The sequence below is a fragment of the Cavia porcellus genome, unplaced genomic scaffold (assembly GCF_034190915.1).
Source record: "Cavia porcellus strain 051 isolate PalLab524CR breed Dunkin Hartley unplaced genomic scaffold, mCavPor4.1 scaffold_31, whole genome shotgun sequence".
NCBI classification, from domain to species: domain Eukaryota; kingdom Metazoa; phylum Chordata; class Mammalia; order Rodentia; family Caviidae; genus Cavia; species Cavia porcellus.
The window spans coordinates 27,721,869-27,733,308 of record NW_026947514.1 but is presented as its reverse complement, the minus strand read 5'-3'; the positions used below and the strand labels follow the sequence as shown (position 1 = coordinate 27,733,308).

The 11,440-nt window shown below is 45.2% G+C and overlaps 1 non-coding gene across 1 annotated transcript; it reads right to left on the bottom strand.

Moving 5' to 3' along the window:
* Positions 1–10,984: 10,984 nt before the first annotated feature.
* LOC111757600 (U6 spliceosomal RNA) lies at positions 10,985–11,089 on the bottom strand. Its single transcript, XR_002791907.1, has one exon. It is a non-coding gene; the product is annotated as a U6 spliceosomal RNA (small nuclear RNA).
* Positions 11,090–11,440: the final 351 nt, after the last annotated feature.

Sequence of the window (11,440 nt, the reverse complement as noted above, 5' to 3'; positions counted from 1 at the left end):
GAGAGCAGTGTCATCTTCTGAAGTTAAGGAGGAGCCTACAGGTGGACTCCAGAATAGACTACCACAGGGGCTGGGACTGCCAGGTGCTGGGAATCGGTTGTGGCAGTGGGACTCCTTCCTTCCCCCACCCTACCCCATCCAAAGGCATCATGGCACACTGAGTGCTGGGCTGCACAGAACATCAGAGTGGTTCCTTCAGCTCCAGCATGCAGAGGAGAAGCCAGGAACTCCCCCTTCCATCATGAGAGGCTCCCCTCCAGGTGGGCAGGGGACCCCTCTCCCCATGTCTGTCTCGGGGCTGGCCTTGGTGTTTAACCTGTTGGGTGTGGAATACATGCTTGCTCTTCCTGCCCTTGCCCCGCTAGAGTGGCAGCCCCTTGAGGCCAGGAAGTCTCTTAGACCACACAGCATCTACACACATCCCTTTGCTTCCCTTCTGTCTGCAGGCCCCTCTGCACCCTTGCTTTCTTCCAGCCTCCTCACACAGGGGGCTCATGACCTTGGCCTCCCTCCATTTCTCTGCTCCCTACCCTGGCTTTGTTCTATGCCCAGGCTGCTTACTGAATTACTAATTGAAAAGATAATAAAAAAGCCAATGAAGCAAAAGCCGCACATATATTCCAAATACTCATGTTGATAATTATATGCTGCTGCCCAGAGAAGCTCAAAGTGCAAAGGCCCTGGCCTGGGTGCCAGGAAACCTGAGCGCTGGTCCTGTCTTTGTGCCTGATTGTGCAACCAAAACTGTCATTGATACCTTCTTGGACCTTTGCTTCCTTGAATTCAAAGCCCTTTCAATCTCTTTAAAGACACTGTAGGAATAGTGAGCAGCATATGAAATTTATTACAGAGAACAGTGGACTAACTCAGGGATGGGAGCTTCTTTTAAGGAAAGTACATTTCATCCCTCACCAGGTATACTTGGTGGTTCAGGGACTGAGGAATCTATAATTATGCAAGTTCCCACTCCACTTTCCACTCCCTCTCTTTATCTCTTCTTTCCTTTCTTCATTATGTATTATCTGCCATGTAAGGAAGGTCAGCTTCTGTGGTAGCTCCTGCAGATACAAAGTATAAACCCACATCCAGGTCTTTGAGGAAGCTACACTGAAGGATTTGGGGTAGACACGTTGGCCAGTAATTCTGGCACATGAGATAAACGCTGTCATGGAGTTTGCATGATGCTTTGCCTTGAAAAATCCCAGCAGACTTCCTGGAGGAGTTGGCATTTGGACTGAGTTTTAAAGGATGAGACATCCGAGAGGCAGGCCAGGAGAAGAGGGGCTTCTGGCTAGGATGACTGACTGAAGAGGGGAGGCTGGAAGACACATGAGGAAGCTACAGCAGAGTCCAGGACAGTGTGGTGACAATTTGAGCAAGGCCAAGTCAGAAAGAGAGGGGCAGGTGATGAGGTTGAGACAGAGAGGAGAGATTAACTGTGGGAGGGGTGGACAGGTGTCAAGTGGTGCTGGGGTCTCTTGTTTCTGGGAAGTTCATCCTTTCTCTGTCTCTGTCTCTGTCTCTGTCTCTGTCTCTGTCTCTGTCTCAATTTTATACCAGGAATTGAACTCATGACCTCATGCTTGCCAGGCAGGCACTATGCCTCTGAGCTTTATCCCTGGCAGATTTGTCCTGGCAGAGGGGATCAGGAGGGGATCAAATGGTGCAAACCCTGGGGGCTGCTGCTGAATGCCACACCCTATAGAGTGGCCAGGCTTTTGTACTTTCTTTTAACATTTTATATTGGGCACAGTGGTGCACTCCTGTAACCCCAGCACCCCGGAAGTGAGGCAGGAAGATTGCTGTGAGATTGAGGCCAGCCTGAGCTACACAAGTGAGTTCAAGGCCAGCCTGCATGACATAGGGAGACCCTGTCTCAAAGGGATGAGAGAGAAAAAAAAAGGAAAGCAAAGAAAAAAGTCATTTATTCTCCCTTTAGTGAAGGTGAGAGGGTTGCTGGAGGTCTTTAAAGCCCCTCCTGTCTCGTCTTGATTGACTCCCTGGAAAGGGACATGTCCCAGCTTGGCTCAGGAGAGCTCATGGAGACAGAGCAGCTCCAGAGCCCACCTAGAGGGGGCAGCAGGTTTCTTGCTGGGAACCGAGCAAGGTTTAGAGATAAGGACAGAGTGGGCACTGGGTACGCATCTGGAAAGAGATGCCCATGTCCTGTTTCCCTTCCAGCTCTCCCACAGTCCCCAAGCAAAGTGCAGCGTTGGTGCGTGATGCCTTGGTTGGAGTCAGCTTGGGCTGCTAATCTCTTTCCACCTGGGGACTTCCTTTCATAAGCTTTTTCATGCATAAACTCTTAGTTCTTTTTACAAGGGGTTGATTTCTTCACAGTGTTCCCTGGGGAATGTAAATCAGCACCAAATATAGGGAGATCTGCTTCGGTTGCTGCTTTAATAGGCCACACATGGAAAGAGATGATCCCCATAAGGGGGAAGGTGAGCCCTGCCCCAGTCCAGTGAGCCCAGCTAAGTCAAGTTCATGAGCCAGGCTACATGGCTATGACCTACACTATCCTGGGTGAGGGAGGAGAATCCTGGCATAGGACAGGCTTTGAGCTGCCTATTAACCAAATCCCATACGTGGCTCCAGAATGTCACAACCCCACGGAGGACTGAGTGCATTTGTGGGTCTAAGAAAGTAATGGGGACCAATTCTTGACTCTGTACCCAAAAGAGAGACCTGAAAATCCTCCTGGCTTCTGAGTCATGACCTCTGGTTGGAGCTGGACCTCGTGCCCTGCAGTAGTATTCCTAGTCTGTCTTTTACATTTCTCCTTTGGCATGGTGCTTTGGAAATACGTTACCAGCTGCTCACTTCCTCTCTCCATGGGAGACTGCAAAGCTGAAGATGAGCTTTAGAAACACACTGATTCATTCCAGGGAAAGATGAGAAGAGGTCTCAGCACCAGTTCTGCCCAACTCTCTGCTCTCCTGCCAGGCACATGCTTACTCAAGCCTGGGGAAGGGAGTGGGTGAGTTATTTCAATTCTGAGAGGCAGGGCCGGAGCATAAGGCAGAGGAACAGAGCAACCCCAGACTGCACAGCTCAGAGCTCCAGCACCGACTCTGGCTTCCACAGGCTGCCTCAGGGCCATGCGAGCATTTGCTCACTGGTAGAGAACCCTGCACGGTTGGCACTCTCCCACTTTGGCAGAGCAGAGATGTGTGAGTGTGCCTGTGTGAGGCTGTGGGGTGCTGGGTGAGGAAGATCAGCAGTGGCAAGCAGGCAGAAGGGTTCTGTCACCTGATGCAGTGACAGAATAACAATGCTTTTTATTTGCCTCTCATTCTGCATTTGTGGGAGCACCTGCTCATTTGATTTTCACAGACATGCATCATCCCCAGTTTACAAACAAGTCCTGAAGAAGCTACTTTCAACTTGGAAAAAAAATAATCAGAGATTAACTTCAAGTCAAAGGAAAGGAAATGAAATAGATGCATGATTCCATGCGCTCCCTGCCCTTGAAGTCGGAACTTGCTAGGTCTGCAAAAGGAAGCCCTCTTTGTTTTCACCTTGAACTAGGACATTGAAGAGAGGGGCCCAAAGTTCTACAAGGCGTTCAGTGTAACCCTCTGGACTAAGACTCAGAACCTAGGACCACGCCATGTGCGTGCATGCGTGTATGTGTGTGTGTGGGGGGGGGGGCTTTGATCCGATGCAGTGGTAACTTTCTGAGCTAGGAAAAACTTTCTCCTTCTGTGTGCAGCAAAACACTTTCCTTATTCCTCCCTGCAGCTGGAGTCTCTCTGATGTGCAGATGAGCGAAGTGGTCCTTCTCTCCTGCCCACTTGCTGATTTGGGGAGACAGGCAGCTGGAAGACAAAAGAGTAATTGACACTTAAAAATAAAGATTCCTAGAGAAGCTGGGGAAACTTCTCATTCTCTTCAGCTGAGGAACAGGAAGAAGAGAGTCCATCCAGAGAGCCCACTAGGTGTCAGACACTTTTATTCTTTAAGCCTCTAAACAGTTCACTTAGGTTGTTTTCAATCAAGGCTCATAGAGGTTAAATTAATGGGCCAGGTTCATATTTTCACCAATGATGGGCCTGACACCATCGCCAGTCTCCCCACCACCCCATTCCTTTCCCCAACAACCCATCGCCCTCATTGCTATTCAACAGACTGGGATGTTTAATGGGGGAGCAGGAGAAGAAACAGGAGGATGCGCCTTCAAGGTGCAAAAAGAAGCTCTACGTGGCTGGCATGTTTCTCAGGGGGGATTGGAGCGGCGCCAAGTGCCAAATCCTCTGTTGGGTCAGGAGGCTGCACTTGTCAAACTCAAAGACTGAAGGTTCCAATGTGCTTCCTTCATCCAGGTGCCTTTTGTTTTTCTGATGTTCCTTTTGAAGATCCCAGTCTGACTCACCCAACAGTAAAGGATGAGGAAGTGACAAGCAGAGGAAATTCCACTGGGAAATCTAAGCACAATAAAACAGGTGACATTTACTGAGTAAGTACCATACCCTGGACAGCGTTCTAACTACTTTAGATGAATCAACTTATTTAATTCTAACAACCCCATTAGGCAGGTCTTCTCATCATCCCTATTGTACAGATGTGAAAACTGAGACAGATAATTTATCCAATGCTCTGTATCTCCCAAGGGCAAGTTCCAATTTGGGCAGCCTGGCTCCATGGCCTCACTCTTCAACCCTGCACCGTATTGATGCAAAAACTTGCCACATAAAATGGCCACTGCAGAATTCACTACTTACAGAAAAGCTGGAATGCATACGCTTGTCCAGCAAACAAACAGGGCAATGGGTAAACAAATTTAAAGAATGTTTTTAAGAGCGTGTGATTACTTGGAAGAATAGCTTGTGCTATGATATTAAGTGGGAACAAAGCAGGTTACAAAGTTGTACTACCAGGTGTGCAATCAACACGGAAAATATCGTTAGAGTAATGAAAACAAAATGCAATAAAGTGTTGTGTCTGGACAGTGGAAACTGTGGCTCACTTAAATATCCCTCTTTCTTCTTTCCTATATTCTCTAACTTCTCTGCAATATACGTGCACTCCCTTAAAATTATTTTAAAATTTAAGTCAAAACAAATACTCATTGAGTGAACGGCCCCTACCTCTGGAGTCCTTTGAGACCCATCTCTACTCCCACAGAGACAGTGATGGGGTCAGGGGTGACCTCGACCTCTGGCCTGCCTCAGTGGGAGAATGACAGCAAATGAGGTCACATCTCTCAAGGACTATACTCCCCTTAGAGCGCTAGGGACCCTTGAAGGCACGGAAGAGAGCAGCGGGCAGGAGGCAGAATGGCAGGGGAAAAGCAGGAGGCAGAGGAGATGGCAGGGAGGCAGGGGAAGAGATAAAGAAAGCTGGCATCTAGGAAGGGCAGAGCTGGCGGGGGAGGAAGAGAGGGAGCGATGAAGTGAGATAAAGAAGAGGGGGGGGGAGAAAGAGAGGGGGCTACTGGTAATATATTTAACTCTTTTCATCTGTCAAGGGTCTGGCTAAGCTGCAGCGGATTGTCCTAATGTTAGAGAAACCATTTTCTGCAATTAAATGCTGCTTACATCCAGGGGAGGATTTCCCAGGGCTTGCAACTGGAATCTCTTCTCCTAGCTGCCTGGCCATCCCTCTCCCCTCCATCCTCACAGTTCCAACCAAGAAGGTCCTCTTGGGACTATAGCCATTGTGATTTGCCAGGAACAAATAGACCTATCCCTGCTACAGTCACCCAGCCCATACTGGAAGCTTTGGTACCAAAGGACATGAGTCAGAACATAAACACTGGGATTAGTGCCCAGTGGTCCCAGGGCGCTGTGTACAAAGACTGCCTAAATCTCCCAACATTATAGGCCAAAACATTTTTTAAAAAATCTTGTAAGCCAGGCATGATGGTGCACTCTTGTAATCTCAACACTTGGAAGGCTGAGGCAAGAGGATCACTGTGAGTTCAAGGCCAGCTTGGGCTACATAGTGAGTTCAAGGCCAGCCTTGAATATAGCTGACAAACAAAACAAAACAAAATCATGGGACAATGTGAGACCTTTAAGGGTCAGCTATAGAATCCAATCACAGTAAGAAAAATGAGGCTCATAGATGGAAGACGTGGCCAGGGCCAACCACTAGTTGGCAGAAGAATCGAACATTATGCTTTCTTACCCAGTAGAATGACCACTTCTGAGTATTTTGTTTTCAAAAGACTTGCTATGGATCTGATTATCCTTCTTTTACTCTCATGTTTTGCCTTGGAGTAGATCACCAGGAAGAAGCTCCATTTTTTTAAGGTAGCAAAGCAGCAGCTCAGAAAAGCATCACTGGGATGACAACTGTCGGGGCTCAAAGTTAATCTTCCCCAGAACATGCACAGGAGGGTTTTGCTCAGTCATACACTTTGTGGAAAACTTCCAGTGCCAGGAGAGCAGGAGCAATTGTAACTTCCGGAGTTTGCTGGAGTCCTCCGGTCAAAGAGCTTCCGTCCACAGTAGAGTGGGTATTGGAGCCATAGAGTAGGTGTGTTTCTCCTGTAATGCTCTGGTTTCTACTATGAAACCATTTGTAGTAGTTGTTGGACTGTGTCAATTTGAGATACTTAAAAGCTTAATTAAATCAGTTTAGCAATTCTACAGCCTAGGGTGTAGAAGACCTGTCCTAGGGTGGCTTATTGCCTAGATGGTATAAAAAGAAAGGAGGAAGGATGGGTGAGATTCTGTCCTCTGGAGGACTCCAGTCTTCACCTTCAGCTTGGATGTCATCTTCTGGCTTCCAGGGCAGACTCTTCAGCTTCTGCCTTAGATCCTTCAGCCTTCTGGCAAAGACTTTAGTCCTCCTGTATAGACTCTTCAGCCTTCTGGGGGTAGACCCATTGGCCTGCTGGTGCAGACTTGCATGGGAAACTGGGGTAAACTCCAGGTACTGGGTTGAGTCCTTTGGCCTCTGCATGCTTCTTCATCCAACTCTTTGGCTGACCCTCGTAAGCCAATCTTGTAATTTCTTTTTCCTTTTTTTCTCTTCTTCTTCTTCTTTTTTTTCTATTTTGGTACCAGGGATCAAACTCATGACCTTGAGCTTGCCAAGCAGCACAAGGCACTTATGCCACTGAGCTAAATCCCAGCCCTAATTTCTTATACAATCATACTTCTCATGTTATATCTATTTTCTCTAGTAAAACCCTGACTAATACAGATTTTGGTACTGGGAATGGGGTCATTGCTATTATGTTGCCTGGCCATTTGCTTAAGAGCCTTGGAAATTAATTTAGAAAGATTTTTTTTGGTCTTTTTTTCATTTTTATCAGTACCAGGGATCAAACTCACGACTGCCTGCTTGCAAGGCAGGTACTTATGCCGCTGAGCTAGATCCCCAGCCACAATTTAGAAAGATTTTGAGAGACTGGCCAAACACTCAGCCTTGTATGCTGTAAACCATATGGGAGACTGTAGTGGGAACCCAGAAAACCAGAGTACTGATGGAAATGCTGCTGGTTAAGATGAAGCTCAGGAAGCTTCTATTGAGGGCTGCATCAGCTGCTGGATTCCAGGTAGTATATTGTGCTTTGGCTGAAGGTTGGTCTGCATTTTGCTTGTGTTTAGCAATATTACCTGGGTGCAGAAAACTTTCAGTGCAGTCTGCTGTTGGGATGGTAGCATGGTTTCTTCTGAGAGCTGGTTGACCAGATCTACATTGGAAATTTAGAGCAAAGAATGAGTAGAGTAATTTAAAACATTTGGTCAGAAAGAAGGCTCCAGTGGAACTGTGGGTTACAAAGATGAAACAGAGGAGAACATAGTTGTTCAGAAGAACAGCACAGTGGAAAAAGGAACTGAAGTCTTTAGCCCAAAGGGAGAATATATTTGAATTGCAGGAGATCCTTGTTTTTTAGTCTTGCCATGGCACATTAGAATTTAATGGGAAGCAAGGCATGTGATTGTAAATGTTCTTTTAATTTGATTTTAATGTTTTGTGTGTTTGTACCCAGGTTAATTAATCAAAGTATTGTGTTCCAACCTTAAATTTTGGTAACCCTTTGAATATTTTGTTTTTGGTGTGGGAATGAGTATGAGTATGTTATACATGTAATTGTTGTATTAATGTAAATCTCAGTAGACAAAGACATATTAACTTTCACAAATCTGCCACTAGAAACTATAGTTTAAGGAAATGTGTATGGTTATCAAGTTGACCAGGGGTGGATTATTATGGACTAAAAACTGGTGGTCAGGGGCTGGAGATTTAGCTCAGCGGCATAAGTGCCTGCCTGGCAAGCGTGAGGTTGTGAGTTCAATCCCCAGTACAAAAAAACAAACAAACAAACAAACAAACAAACAAACAAAAAACTGGTGGTCAACTCAACACCAGCTGAATTATATCAGCATGATGCTGAGTGTAGATGGCCCACCTAGGACTGTTGCCAGGGTAAAAGGAGGCATGGAGAGGAAGAGTGAGTGTTGTGGGTTCTCCCAAGTGTTGTTGTTTGGAGCCGTTGGTTCCCCTGGAGGAGCTTGTCCTGCCTAGCTTCCCCAGTATGAATTAGTCATTCTCATTCTCAGCTCAGGTGTTTTTTCTTGGGACCCTGTCACTGAGAATGGCTGCAGTTCACGCTGGAGAAGCTCTGGCCCTTATTTTGAGCATTGCTTCCTGGATCCAGAGAGGAACATGTGTGCTGTTTAATCCCCAGGAGGTTTGTCACACTGCCTTCCTGATATTGACTTAGCTGTTCTCCTCAGAGGAGCTTGGGACTTCCTTGTCATTGAGGATGGCTGTGGTACTTTTCCAGGGTGTCCTGGTCCTTATTTTGAGCATCGCTTCTTGGCTGCACTGCAGAGCCCTCAACCTACTGGCACAGACCCTTCACCCTGCTGACATAGACTTTCTGGCTTCTACTGCTGACCTTTAGGCCTTCCCAGCACAGAGATACATAAAACAGACTTACACGAGTCATTGCCGTGGGCTTTAGGCCTCCAGTTGGACTCATGGGAGGCATTGTCATGGACTCTAGGTCTTTAGCTGGACTCACGCAGGACATTGCTGTGGGATCCAGGCCCTTGCCTGGGTTTCCGTGGGTCTTCAGTGTTGTGGACAGATTTCCTATACTTTCTTGTATTTCACTCTGGCTGACCATCATAAAACAATTGTATAAATTCTGTGTCTTGTATATAATTGTACTCCTTGTAACCCCTGACTGCAACACCATCTGTATTGCTGCAGTTGTGATGTGTGAGGCCATTATCATGGATAGCCACTGATGGAGCATTTACTGTATATCCTCAGGGTATAGGGTAGGTTCTGGGCTGCAAGGGGATATAAGACATGGCCCTGGTTATCAGAGAAAGGATTATGTTAGTGGATTAAAGCCAAACACATACAAATACAAAGCAATGACAGGTTGACAAGTTTGGCTTTCCTTACAGTTCTTGGAGAATTTGGAGTGTGTGTGCATGTGTGTATTATTGTGTTTCAGTTTCAGCACTGTGAATTAAAACCAGAGCCTCACACTTGCTAAGGAAGCCCTCCACCACTGAGTAAAATGCCCAGGCCAAGTGTCCTCCCTTTCAGTGCACTCTCCTTCCCCTTGAAATCCCTTATCCCACCCCTCTGCCCACCATTAAAGCTCAGCTTGGGTGTTTCTTTCCCCTGTCTCCTCGGCCTGGGTTGGATGCCCCTTCCTGGCTTCCTGTAGTAAAACCTGTATTTTCTCTACATCGCACTCGTCTCTCTCTCTCTCCTGATTCTGGGTTGCTGGGAAGAAGATGGGGCTGTGTCCTACCTGTACCTAGCCTGTGCCTGACGTAAGTAGAAACATAACTGACATTTTTTGTTGTTGTTGTTCTTTTTGCCTTTTTAAAAATTTACTTTAAAGAGAATAAAACAGCCAGGGGTTTAGTTCAGCAGCATAAGTGCCTGCCTTGCAATCACATGGTCATGAATTCGATTCCTGGTACAAAAAAAACCAAAAAACAAAAACAAAGCAAAGCAAAGCAAAACACAACACAACAATGGAAATCAGAGCAATAATGCAAAAACACAGGATTTCAGAACAAGATAGCAGGAAATCAACAATGGTGGGGGCTGGAGATTTAGCTCAGCAGCATAAGCGCCTGCCTTGCAAGCAGGCAGTCGTGAGTTCGATCCCCGGTACCGATAAAAAGGAAATCAACAATGGCTACCATAATGTCTCTTGTTTTCTTTGAAATAGTTGTCCATACCTTTACACACAATAAGTTAATACAAATCCAAATAGTACAAAAGCAATCAAAACAAAAGAATGAGAGCCTTATGGGCCTTCAAAACCAGACACTAGGAAATCAGTAATGGCTACCATAATGTTTATTTTCCTCAAAATAGTTGTCTATACTTTCATACATATTGAAATTGAATAATTGAAAACAGACTAAAACCAATCAAAACCAAAAATAAAAATATTATTGGACTTCAAAACAAAATGATAGGAAATCATCAATGGCTACATGATGTTTCCTTTTCTTCAGCATAGTTGTTCATACTGTCACACATAATAAAATCAACTCTTGTAAACCCTTTAGGTGAAGTTCTAGGCGTATGTAAGCCTATACATGATGTCTATCTTTTTTATATTAGAGGGAAAAACAAAAAAAAACACAAACTATAAGAAAAACAAGAGTCAAATAAATAACTATAAAAAACAGCTCCAAACAATAACAATGTAGGCTTTCAAAACAAGGTGGTAGGAACATAACAAATTTTGTTATTTTGCATATTTATCTTCAAAAATCTTACACGAATTACCAGATACAGTCATGCAAAATTGATCTAATCCTATGGCTGTTAATTATTTTGTTCCAAGAACCAATAGAGTTAGTAGTACAATCATCTTAGTAATATTAAGTGTATATATACAAATTTATACCTTTTTTCTTCCTTCTTTTATCCTTTTCCCTGTCTGAGTTATTTTTTCCTCTTTGAGCAATTTCTTACCCTTTCACAATATTTATTAAATATTTTGTATCTTGTTTACTCTTTTATTAGCTTACACTAGAAGAATATGGAACACTTCATGAATTTGCATGTTATCTTTGGGCAGAGGCCATGCTAATCTTCTCTGTATTATTCCAATTTTAGTATATTGCTGCTGGAGTGAGCACTGTTTCTGTCTTTTTGAGACAGGGTCTCATTATGCAGTTCAGGCCTTGAGCTCACTTTGTAGCCCAGGCTGGTCTTGAACTCACAATGATCCTCCTGCCTCAGCCTCTCTAGTGCTGGGATTACAGGCATGCACCACCACACCTGGCTCTGCAGTAGATTTTTGTCAAATGAAAAACAACAATCCTGCTCTAAGGCCCCCTGCGATACACTTCACTGATCTCAGTAAAAGGAGGCTCATCTCACTGAGGCTGGAATGTCTCCACTTAGAAGGGAAGGAAACCACCTCACTACGGCCCTCTTTGCTCCTTAGCGACCTAATGATAACTCAATCACATTTTGTTAGAATGAC